The sequence below is a fragment of the Chiloscyllium plagiosum genome, unplaced genomic scaffold (assembly GCF_037043375.1).
Source record: "Chiloscyllium plagiosum isolate Xiang-an unplaced genomic scaffold, Cpla_swu_hap1 HiC_scaffold_20, whole genome shotgun sequence".
NCBI classification, from domain to species: domain Eukaryota; kingdom Metazoa; phylum Chordata; class Chondrichthyes; order Orectolobiformes; family Hemiscylliidae; genus Chiloscyllium; species Chiloscyllium plagiosum.
Genome location: NW_028270158.1, coordinates 33,292,180 through 33,304,223, shown reverse-complemented (window position 1 = coordinate 33,304,223; position 12,044 = coordinate 33,292,180). Strand labels below are relative to the sequence as shown.

Sequence of the window (12,044 nt, the reverse complement as noted above, 5' to 3'; positions counted from 1 at the left end):
GCTAAACAAGGAAATGCAGGCACATTCTGTGCAATTAAATGAACACAATATCATTGAATATTAGTTAACAGTTTCCACAGTAGCATCACGTCCAGGTATCTCATACTGTGCTCTGGAAATAGCAATGTTGCCCAGCGAGGGGGAGACTAAGCTATACAGATGGTTTTTGCATAATTAGAAGAATGCAAAATGGTTGTAGAATCCAATGTAGATCTGTCATAGAATAGTCAGGAGATATCAATATTTACCAAGGTATTTGATGTAGGTTTTGAAGTGAAGGAATTCCCTAGTGATGCTGATGAAGAGGAGCAGAGCCTACATTCAGATACAGGAAGTAGGAAATGCATTGAATTTGAAGTGCAGAAAAATCAAATGTTCAATTAGAATCAATTTGTTTTCTGCTTCAAGCGAAGAAATTGATACAATATTGTATGTTTTAATCCCAGATTAATGTTATTTTATTTGGAGTAGGAATCTGAGTGCACAATGCTAACTCTTCCTGAAAAATAACTTTTATGTTGAAAAAATTGTAGAGTCCACAGAGTTAAATGAATTATTGGAAAGTTAAAAGCTTTTTGTGCATTTCTGGACATATCTGTGTCTTACACATAAAATATGTGAAAACAGGACCACAGCAGACACATTATCCAGAATGTGAAAGTGATGGGTTAAGTGAAGAATTTATGAGAAAGATGACAAGAACTTTATTAAGTATTGTATTTAGATTTATTCCAACTTCCTGGATACAAGAAAGTAATTCCCCTCTGCCTCTGATATCACTGTTCCTGATGAAGGGCTTTTGCCCGAAACGTCAATTTTGCTGCTCGTCGGATGCTGCCTGAATTGCTGTGCTCTTCCAGCACCACTGATCCAGAAACTGTTTTTTAATGCCCATGTTAACTCACTGAATGGATTTGAGAAGAACTCCATTTTAATCCCCTATCCTCAGCATCTCCTATCCATCTCTAAAACAATAACCATCTCCAAAAGGTAGGAGAAGGAATGGAAGTGACCACTTTTCTGGATTTCGAACTGTTCTGGCAGTTTTATTTCCGTCTTGAAATTGCTGAACAAAATATAGCAGTAATATTGTTGGATTAAAGAACATACTAAATTAAGATTAGTGAATTTGCAGATGGTCTTTATAGTTTCAATTTCAGCTCCAGATGGAGGTGAGAAAGCACAAGGCAGGGGAGTGAAGCGGCTGGAGGATCATGTGGATAATGGAAAAAAATTAAATATGGTGTAGAGAGAAAATAGAGATGCTAGCGCCAATCTTCAAATTTCTTTGGAATCTCCAGTAATTAAACACATTGTTATGAACAACCGGAAGAAAAAAACTGTATTGTAAATTGAGCTCTATGTAAACTTTCCATATGTATACTTTTCAATTATAAAAATTATAATTAGTACACATTGTTAGCAGAGCTGAATCATTAAACCAGGTAATGAAAGGGCTCTAATGCAACGAGGGGTACGTCAGGTTCCAAGATATCAATTGTGTTAGGCGTTTCTGTGGCCAGCAGCGAAAAATCAGAATGGTGTGTTGCTTCCCTGGTGCCAGGATCAAGGATGTCTCAGAGAGGGTGCAGAGTGTTCTCACGGGGGAGAGGGGCCAGCAAGAGGTCATTGTCCACATTGGAACCAATGACATAGGAAGGGAAAAGGTCGCGATTCTGAAGGGAGATTACAGAGAGTTAGGCAGAAATTTAAAAAGGTCCTCGAGAGTAGTAATATCTGGATTACTCCCGGTGCTACGAGCTAGTGAGGGCTGGAATAGGAGGATAGAGCAGATGAATACATGGCTGAGGGGCTGGTGTATGGAAGAAGGATTCACATTTTTGGATCATTGGAATCTCTTTTGGGGTAGAAGTGACCTGCACAAGAAGGACGGATTGCACCTAAATTGGAAGGGGACTAATATACTGGCAGGGAAATTGGCTAGAACTGCTTGGGAGGATTTAAACTAGTAAGGTGGGGGGAAGAGGGAACCCAGGGATATAGTGAGGAAAGAGATCAATCTGAGACGGGTACAGTTGAGAACAGAAGCGAGTCAAACAGTCAGGGCAGGCAGGGACAAGGTAGGACTAATAAATTAAACTGCATTTATTTCAATGAAAGGTGCCCAACAGGGAAGGCAGATGAACTCAGGTCATGGTTAGGAACAGGGGACTGGGATATCATAGCAATTACAGAAACATGGCTCAGGGATGGGCAGGACTGGCAGCTTAATGTGCCAAGATACAAATGCTACAGGAACGATAGAAAGGGAGGCAAGAGAGGAGGGGGAGTAGCATTTTTGATAAGGGATAGCATTACATCTGTGCTGAGGGAGGATATTCCCAGAAATACATCCAGGGAAGTTATTTGGGTGGAACTGAGAAATAAGAAAGGGATGATAACCATATTGGTATTGTGTTATAGACCCCCTAATAGTCAGAGGGAAATTGAGAAACAAACTTGTAAGAAGATCTCAGATATCTGGAAAAATAATAGGGTGGTTATGTAGGGGCTTTCAAACATAGACTGGGACTGCCATAGTATTAAGGGTTTAGATGGAGAGGAATTTGTTAAGTGTGTACAGGACAATTTTCTGATTCAGTATGTGGATGTACCTACTAGAGAAGGTGAAAAACTTGACCTCCTCTTGGGAAATAAGGCAGGGCAGGTGACTGAGGTGTCAGTGGGGGAGCACTTTGGGGCCAGCGACCATAATTCTATTAGATTTAAAATAATGATGGAAAAGGATAGACCAGATCTAAAAGTTAAAGTTCTAAATTGGAGAAAGGCCAATTTTGACGGTACTAGGCAAGAACTTTTGAAAGCTGATTGGGCGCAGATGTTCGCAGGTAATGGGATGGCTGGAAAATGGGAAGCCTTCAGAAATGAGATATAGAGAATCCAGAGAAAGTATATTCTTGTTAAGGTGAAAGGGAAGGCTGGTAGGTATAGGGAATGCTGGATGATTAAAGAAATTGAGAGTCTGGTTAAGAAAAAGAAGGAAGCATATGTAAAGGGATAGACAGGATAGATCGAGTGAATCCTTAGAAGAGTATAAAGGAAGTAGGAGTATAAATAAGAGGGAAATCATGAGGGCAAAAAGGGGACATGAGATAGCTTTGGCAAATAGAATTAAGGAGAATCCAAAGGATTTTTACCAATACATCAAGGACAAAAGGGTAACTAGGGAGAGAATAGGGCCCCTCAAAGATCACATTAGAGTGGTGTTGGAAAAGCACAGCATGTCAGGCAGCATCCATGGAGCAGGAAAATCATCTATTCCTGATGAAGGGCTTTTGCCCGAAACGCTGATTTTCCTGCTCCTCAGATGCTGCCTGACCTGCTGTGCTTTTCCAGCACCACTCTAATCTAGTCTCCGGTTTCCAGCATCTGCAGTCCTTGATTTACCCCTCAAAGGTCAGCAAGGCAGCCTTTGTGTGGAGCCGCTGTAAACGGGGGAAATACTAAATGAGTATTTTGCATCAGTATTTACTGTGGAAAAGGATATGGAAGATACAGACTGTAGGGGAATAGATGGTGACATCTTGCAAAATGTCCATATTACAGAGGAGGAAGTGCTGGATGTCTTGAAACGTTTAAAGGTGGATAAATCCCCAGGACCTGATCAGGTGTAATCGACAACTCTGTGGGAAGCTAGAGAAGTGATTGCTGGGCCTCTTGCTGAGAATATTTGTATCATCGATAGTCACAGGTGAGGTGCCGGAAGATTGAAGGTTGGCTAATGTGGTATCACGGTTTAAGAAGGGCGGTAAAGACAAGCCAGGGAATTATAGGCCTGTGAGCCTGACGTCGGTGGTGGGCAATTTATTGGAGGTACATCCTGTCCCTCAGGATTCCATGTATTTGGAAAGGCAGGGACTGATTAGGGATAGTCAACATGGCTTTGTGTGTGGGAAATCATGGCTTTGTGTGTGTGAAAACAGGATTGATGAGGGCAGAGCGGTAGATGTGATCTATGTGGACTTCAGTAAGGCATTCAACAAGGTTCCCCATGGGAGACTAAGGTTATATCTCATGGAATACAGGGAGAACAAGCCATTTGGATACAGAACTGGCTCTAAGGTAGAAGACAGTGGGTGGTGGTGGAGGGTTGTTTTTCAGACTGGAGGCCTATGACCAGTGGAGTGCCACAAGGATCGGTGCTGGGTCTTCTGCTTTTTGTCATTTACATAAATGATTTGGATGTGAGCATAAGAGGTACAGTTAGTAAGTTGTAGATGACACCAAAATTGGAGGTGTAGTAGACAGCTAAGGGGTGACCTTATAGAGGTTTACAAAATTATGAGGGGCATGGATAGGGTAAATAGGCAAAGTCTTTTCCTTGGGGTCGGGGAGTCCAGAACTAAAGGGCATAGGTTTAGGATGAGAGGGGAAAGATATAAGAGAGACCTAAGGGGCAACTTTTTCACACAGAGAGTGGTACATGTATGGAATGAGCTGCTAGAGGAAGTGGTGGAGGCTGGTACAATTGCAACATTTAAGAGGCATTTGGACAGGTATATGAATAGGAAGGGTTTGGAGAGATATGGGTTGGGTGCTGGCAGGTGGGACTAGATTGGGTTGGGGATATCTGGTTGGCATGGACGAGTTGGACCGAAGGGTCTGTTTCCATGCTGTACATCTCTATGAAAGAATCTGTTGTCAGATTGCTGGAGGCGGTGCACTCTGAGAACATGTGAAGCAACCAATGATATGCATGAGGGCATAGCTTCACGGGATTTGATACCTGTGAATGGTGAGGCATGAACAATGGCATAGTGCAAAGATGGTTGTTTATTACGGAACCAACTTATCTTGTATCGGGAGGCAATCCAGATTACAAGTTCTCAGAACCTTGCTAATCCAAGGTGCGCATAGTGAGCATGGCTGATTCTACATGTGTTCAGAGGCAGCTGAAGAAAGATCCAGGTGGTCTGAGTGAAGTAACCAGAAGAAACTAAGAAATCACAAAGGTAACAGGAATCAGGAGGGATGAAGAAATTTCCTGAGAGACTGGGCAAAAACAATTGCAAGGTGATCACTGGGAGAGCAATTGAGGAAGAGTCTCCAGGCAGTGAATTAATGCTGTGTGCAGGTTCTAACCAAGCAGAGCTGCAAAAAGCTCTTGGAGAAGTGAGGTCAATCTGGAGGTTAGCTTGAGAGTCAGAGCACTATCTGGAAGACAGGATTGAACAACCAGGACATGAGCAAGTGTTCGGGCATTCCTGATTGCAGTGAGGGAATTAAGAAGAAGAAGTTTCTAGAGAATATGGAAATTCTTTTGGAGGAAAAGCCAGGTGTTAATAAGAATTTTATGACTGACATCTGGGTTGCTAACAAAACTGTTTGACTGTTGTTTGATTTCCAAACCCGTGGAATTGTGTGGCTTTATTCTATTGAGGATTTGGGATTTTGAAACTTAAATTTACTTTAAATAACTGAATGAGATCATGAACCAATCTGGGCTTCTGATTCAAGACCACAACATGTTGGACAACCAATGTTAGGACCATAACTTTTTTTTGATGTACATCAATGGCCAGAATATTTTGCAAACCAAAGTATACTTGAAAATCAATAGGTTAAGCAGAGGCAGGAACTTAAACCGCTCACAATCATTTGGGAAAAATTACTGGAAAAACTATTAGATCTAAAGGCTGAGAAGTGCATGAGTCTGATGCCCTCCAAACTAAGGTTTAAAACAAGTGGCTACAGAGATAATGGATGCCTTGCTTGTATCTTACAAAATTTCCTGGAATCCCAGAAACTCCCAGTAGATTAAGAAAAAATGTAACCCCTCTTTTTAGGAATGAATGGAGACAAAGTAAAAAGCTTCAGGCCACTTAGCCTAATGTTTCCTAATGAGGAAAATGTTAGAATCCATTACTAAGGAAATGATAGCAAGACGTTAAAAAAAGAACAATCAGGCAGAGCCAACACCATTTCTATGGAAGGGAAATTGCATTTAACTATTATAAGTAGTTAAGGAAGAAACAAACAGAATAGATTAGGGGAACCTGTAGATGTGGTGTACTTAGATTTCCAGAAGACACTTGATAAGGTGCCACAAAGATTACTACACAAAATAAGAGCTTGTGGTTTTGTAACATGTTAGCATGACTAGAGAATTACTGACAGTAGGAGTCATTTTCAGGTTGTCAAGCTATAGGGTTCAGTGTTGGGGTTTCAAATGCTCAGAACCTATTCTATGTCTTGGATGAAGAGACCGATTGAATGGCAAGTAAAATTGATGATACGAAGAAGGTATCAAAATAATAAATCAAAAAGATTTAAAGAATCTACAAAGACATAGATAGATTAAATGGAGTACATTGTAGGAAAATATGAAAGTGTTACTTTGGGAAGAAGAATAGAAATGCCTGTCCCAATTATTGGAGTTAGTGGCACCCACGTACTGGCAAAAAAGATGAGAATGAACACAAGTTCAACTGGCCCAGAAATCCACAATGTAATGGCTTGATTTAGTCTCCAACCTCTGCAATTGTGTGTCCTACTTCTAAGAAAAGGAAGCACATGGAGAGGACAGTGCAGGAGAGAAAGAACCTACACAGTTACTGCCTTTGCTGTTTGAATTTGTGTATCGCTGAACATTGGAGTGCATCTGGGAAAATTAACAGTGAAATTCACAACTAATCTTGGAGGAACTGTTGGGCGAACTTCACAGCACAGAATCAGACAAGCTAATTGTTGTTTTAAGTCTGTCCAAGAGAAAGGCTGCAGTAGTGAGTATAGTGGATTCTTTCTTGATTATATGTTTTTGGAGATAAGCCTCTTGGACAGACTTAAAATATAAGCCATAGCTATTAATTTAACCTGGGGCAGTGTTTGTAGAGGAATAAGGCGGTGTTATTTTCTGGGTTTGTAGATTGTGAAGGAGCAAAAATGGCCTCTGCAGTGATATGTACTTCTTGTCAGATGTGGGAGTTTAAAGAGAGTTTAAGGGTTACTGCGGATTATATCTGCCATAAATGCTGTTGGATGCGAATCTGATCAGATCGAGTGGATCGGTTGGAGAGACAGATAGAAGCGATGAGGAATTTGCAACAGCAACAATATGTGATGGATGGCAGTTATAGGGAGGGGGGAACGTCTCAGATACAGTCACATAGAAGGGTAAGAGAGGTAGGCAGCTAGTGCAGGAGTCTTTTGTGGATATACCCATTTCAAACATGTATGCTGTTTTGGAAAATGTAGGGGGTGATGGATTCTCAGGGGAACGCAGCACGAACAGCCAAGTTTCTGGTATTCAGACTGGCTCTATTGCAACGAGGGGTACGTCGGCTTCCAAGAGATCAATTGTGTTAGGGGAATCTGTAGTCAGAGGTACAGACAGACCTTTCTGTGGCCAGCAGAGAAAAAGCAGAATGGTGTGTTGTTTCCCTGGTGCCAGGATCAAGGATGTCTCAGAGAGGGTGCAGAATGTTCTCACGGGGGAGAGGGGTCAGCAGGAGGTCATTGTCCACATTGGAACCAACGACATTGGAAAGAAAAAGGTTGAGACTCTGAAGGGAGATTACAGAGAGTTAGGCAGAAATTTAAAAAGGAGGTCCTCAAGGGTAGTAATATCTGGATTACTCCCAGTGCTACGAGCCAGTGAGGGCAGGAATAGGAGGATAGAGCAGATGAATGCATGGCTGAGGGGCTGGTGTATGGAAAGGGAGGCAAGAGAGGAGGGGGAGTGACATTTTTGATAAGGGATAGCATTACAGCTGTGCTGAGGGAGGATATTCCCAGAAATACATCCAGAGAAGTTATTTGGGTGGAACTGAGAAATAAGAAAGGGTTGATCACCTTATTGGGATTGTATTATAGACCCCCCCAATAGTCAGAGGGAAATTGAGAAACAAACTTGTAAGGAGATCTCAGCTATCTTTAAGAATAATAGGGTAGTTATGGCAGGGGATTTTAATTTTCCAAACATCGACTGGGACTGCCATAGTGTTAAAGGTTTAGATGGAGAGGAATTTCTTAAGTGTGTTGAAAACAATTTTCTGATTCAGTTTGTGGATGTACCTACTAGAGAAGGTGCAAAACTTGACCTACTCTTGGGAAATAAGGTGACAGAGGTGTCAGTGGGGGAGCACTTTGGGGCCAGCGACCATAATTCTATTCGTTTTAAAATAGTGATGGAAAAGGATAGACCAGATCTAAAAGTTGAAGTTCTAAATTGAAGAAAGGCCAATTTTGACAGTATTAGGCAAGAACTTTCAAAAGCTGATTGGAGGCAGATGTCGCAGGTAAAGGGGCGGCTGGAAAATGGGAAGCTTTCAGAAATGAGATAACAAGAATCCAGAGAAAGTATATTCCTGTCAGGGTGAAAGGGAAGGCTGGTAGGTATAGGGAATGCTGGGTGACTAAAGAAATTGAAGGTTTGGTTAAGAAAAAGAAGGAAGCATATGTCAGGTATAGACAGGATAGATCAAGTGAATCCTTAGAAGAATAGAAAGAAAATAGGAGTATACTTAAGAGGGAATTCAGAGATAGCTTGGACAAATAGAATTAAGGAGAATCCAAAGGGTTTTTACAAATATATTAAGGACAAAAGGGTAACTAGGGAGATAATAGGGCCCCTCAAAGATCAGCAAGGCGGCCTTTGTGTGGAGCTACAGAAAATGGGGGAGATACTAAATGAATATTTTGCATCAGTATTTAAAGTAGAAAAGGATACGGAAGATATAGACTGTAGGGAAATAGATGGTGACATCTTGCAAAATGTCCAGATTACAGAGGAGGAAGTGCTGGATGTCCTGAAACGGTTAAAGGTGGATAAATCCCCAGGACCTGATCAGGTGTACCCGAGAACTCTGTGGGAAGCCAGAGAGGTGATTGCTGGGCCTCTTGCCGAGATATTTGTATCATCGATAGTCACAGGTGAGGTGCCAGAAGACTGGAGGTTGGCAAACGTGGTGCCACTGTTTAAGAAGGGTGGTAAAGACAAGCCAGGGAACTATAGACCAGTGAGCCTGACTTTGGTGGTGGGCAAGTTATTGGAGGGAATCCTGAGGGACAGGATGTACATGTACTTTGAAAGGCAAGGACTGATTCGGGATAGTCAACATGGCTTTGTGCGAGGGAAATCATGTCTCACAAACTTGATTGAGTTTTTTGAAGAAGTAACAGAGGATTGGTGAGGGCAGAGCAGTAGATGTGATCTATGTGGACTTCAGTAAGGCGTTCGACAAGGTTCCCCATGGGAGACTGATTAGCAAGGTTTGATCTAATGGAATACAGGGAGAACTAGCCATGTGAATACAGAACTGGCTCAAAGGTAGAAGACAGAGGGTGGTGGTGGAGGGTTGCTTTTCAGACTGGAGGCCGGTGACCAGTGGAGTGCCACAAGGATCGGTGCTGGGCCCTCTACTTTTTGTCATTTACACAAATGATTTGGATGCGCGCATGAGAGGTAAAGTTAGTAAGTTTGCAGATGACACCAAAATTGGAGGTGTAGTGGACAGCTAAGAGGGTTACCTCAGATTACAACAGGATCTGGACCTGATGGGTCAATGGGCTGAGAAGTGGCAGATGCAATTTAATTCAGATAAATGCGAGGTGCTGCATTTTGGGAAAGCAAATCTTAGCAGGACTTACACACTTAATGGAGCGGTCCTAGGGAGCTTTGCTGAATAAAGAGATCTTGGAGTGCGGGTTCATAGCTCCTTGAAAGTGGAGTCGCAGGTAGATAGGATAGTGAAGGCGGCGTTTGGTATGCTTTCCTTTATTGGTCAGAGTATTGAGTACAGGAGTTGGGAGGTCATGTTGCGGTTGTACAGGACATTGGTTAGGCCACTGTTGGAATATTGCCTGTAATTCTGGTCTCCTTCCTATCAGAAAGATGTTGTGAAATTTGAAAGGGTACAGAAATGATTTACAAGGATGTTGCCAGGGTTGGAGGATCTGAGTGACAGGGAGAGGCTGAACAGGTTGGGTCTATAGTCCCTTAATATCGTAGGCTGAGGAGTGACCTTATAGAGGTTTACAAAATTATGAGGGCATGGATAGGATAAATAGACAAAGTCTTTTCCTTGGGGTCGGGGAGTCCAGAACTAGAGGGCATAGGTTTAGGGTGAGAGAGGAAAGATATAAAAGAGACCCAAGGGGCAACTTTTTCATGCAGAGGGTGGTACGTGTATGGAATGAGCTGCCAGAGGATGTGGTGGAGGCTGGTACAACTGCAACATTTAAGAGGCATTTGGATAGGTATATGAATAGGAGGGTTTGGAGGGATATGGGCTGGGTGCTGGCAGGTGGGACTAGATTGGGTTGAGATATCTGGTCGGCATGAACGGGTTGGACCGAAGGATCTGTTTCCATGCTGTACATCTCTATGAACGGAGTCTCTCTCCCTTACCTAGCAAAATAGCAATGGTGGCAGGAAGTAGGTATTTAAGTGTTAATTATTTGGTACCACACTTTCAGAAGAATGTGACAGTATTGGTGAAGGTGCAAAGGGAATCAATCCGCTCAGTAACATGGATAGATTGGAGAAACGTCAGAGAAAAATCAGTGCAGGTGTTCAAAATCAACAGGATGGGGGTTAGACACACTATTTGGGAGTAACTACTCCCATTAGTTCATGTCAAAAGCCAGAGAACACAAATTTAAGGGTAGTGGAAAAAGGAGCAATGGTGAAATGTTTTGTACAGCAAGTGGTTATGATCTGAGTGTTATGCATATTAATTAAGTTTTTAAAAGGGAATTAGATAATTACTTGATTAAAAAAAGGTCCCGATTATGAGAAAAGGCTGAAGCAGTGGAACTTTTACTGGAGAAGTTGAAGAGCCAGCACAGACATGAGTGACTGAATCGCCTTCTACAATGGCATAACTATTCCATTTTGAGTCACTAAAGGCAGTTGCAGGGGTTGGGCGGTATATGACTGGGATAGCATGTCAGATGTACAGCTGTTAGGTGTGCATTTAGGCCAGTGATCAATGGCAATAGCATGGAGTGGGACACAACAGTCATAATATGACAACGACAAGAATCAGTGCAACACAGCACTGTGAGGTTGGTCGTGTTGAATGGGCACAGCGATGTGAAAAAATCCATTCAGGATTGTCCAACCAGAATTGGAAACTTTGCAGACTTCAGGGGAAGTGGGCAATGCAAAGTTTGGGAGAGAAATTACAATTTAACACTTTTTTTGGACATTTCTGTGCCACCACAGAATAGTTACCACATTTAAAGTTGTTTAATTTAAAAGGTTAAAAACTATGTTCACACACGTCTGTACACGAATATGCAGAATGACACATTAATCACAACTGTATTACAGTCTACGTGTTAATACCATTAGGCTATAACACATGGTGTGATCTGAGAAATATATCCAATGGAGCACCAGTCTGAATGTAAAGCTGTGAACTACTGGGGAACTACAAGACGTAACAAAGCATATAACATGAAACATCCACGTTTCTAACAGCTATTGAAGATAACTCAAAATAATAATGAGACCACTCTAACTGTATTGCCGCGCCCCCACCCCACGCTCTCCACCCCTTACCTGCCTACATCAGTGACACCATTTTGTCCACCAATTTCCACCCCCCACTCCCACTCCCGAACCAAACCACAAACCGAACGCAGAATCTGATGACGTTACCTATCCCTGCGCAGAAGTTCCATCACCGTCACGGCTCGGTACGCAGGAATTCGTGACGCGCAACTTCAGTGGGTTGAGGGGGTGTGCGCATGTGTGTGTATCCGAGTCCAAGGAACAGGCCGGGGCGGTGTGAGAGGGACGGAATGGAGTGGAGCCTGCACGGAGCATAATTAAATACACGAGTTTTTTTTTTAAATAAGAAAAACATTAAATGCTGAAAGTGTTAGCAAAAGAAATGAGTTGTTTTCGGAGAATTAAGTCTTTAGCTTCCGAAAGCTAATGCTTCCAAATAAACCTGTTGGAGTATGACCTGGTTTTTGTGTGATTTTTAACTTTGTCCACCCCAGTCCAACACCGGCACCTCCAAATCATTTAAATAGACACTCATAACACAAACATCAGCCACCTCTATCAAGAA

At 42.3% G+C, this 12,044-nt stretch overlaps 1 protein-coding gene across 1 annotated transcript in view; it reads right to left on the bottom strand.

Moving 5' to 3' along the window:
• kdm8 (lysine (K)-specific demethylase 8) overlaps positions 1-11,546 on the bottom strand; it is a 41,795-nt gene extending 30,249 nt beyond the window's left edge. Inside the window, exon 1 of the mRNA XM_043711662.2 lies at positions 11,528-11,546. The gene's annotated coding sequence lies outside the window, so the exon portion shown is untranslated. The remainder of the gene's footprint in view (positions 1-11,527) is intronic.
• Between the last annotated feature and the right edge of the window lie 498 nt (positions 11,547-12,044).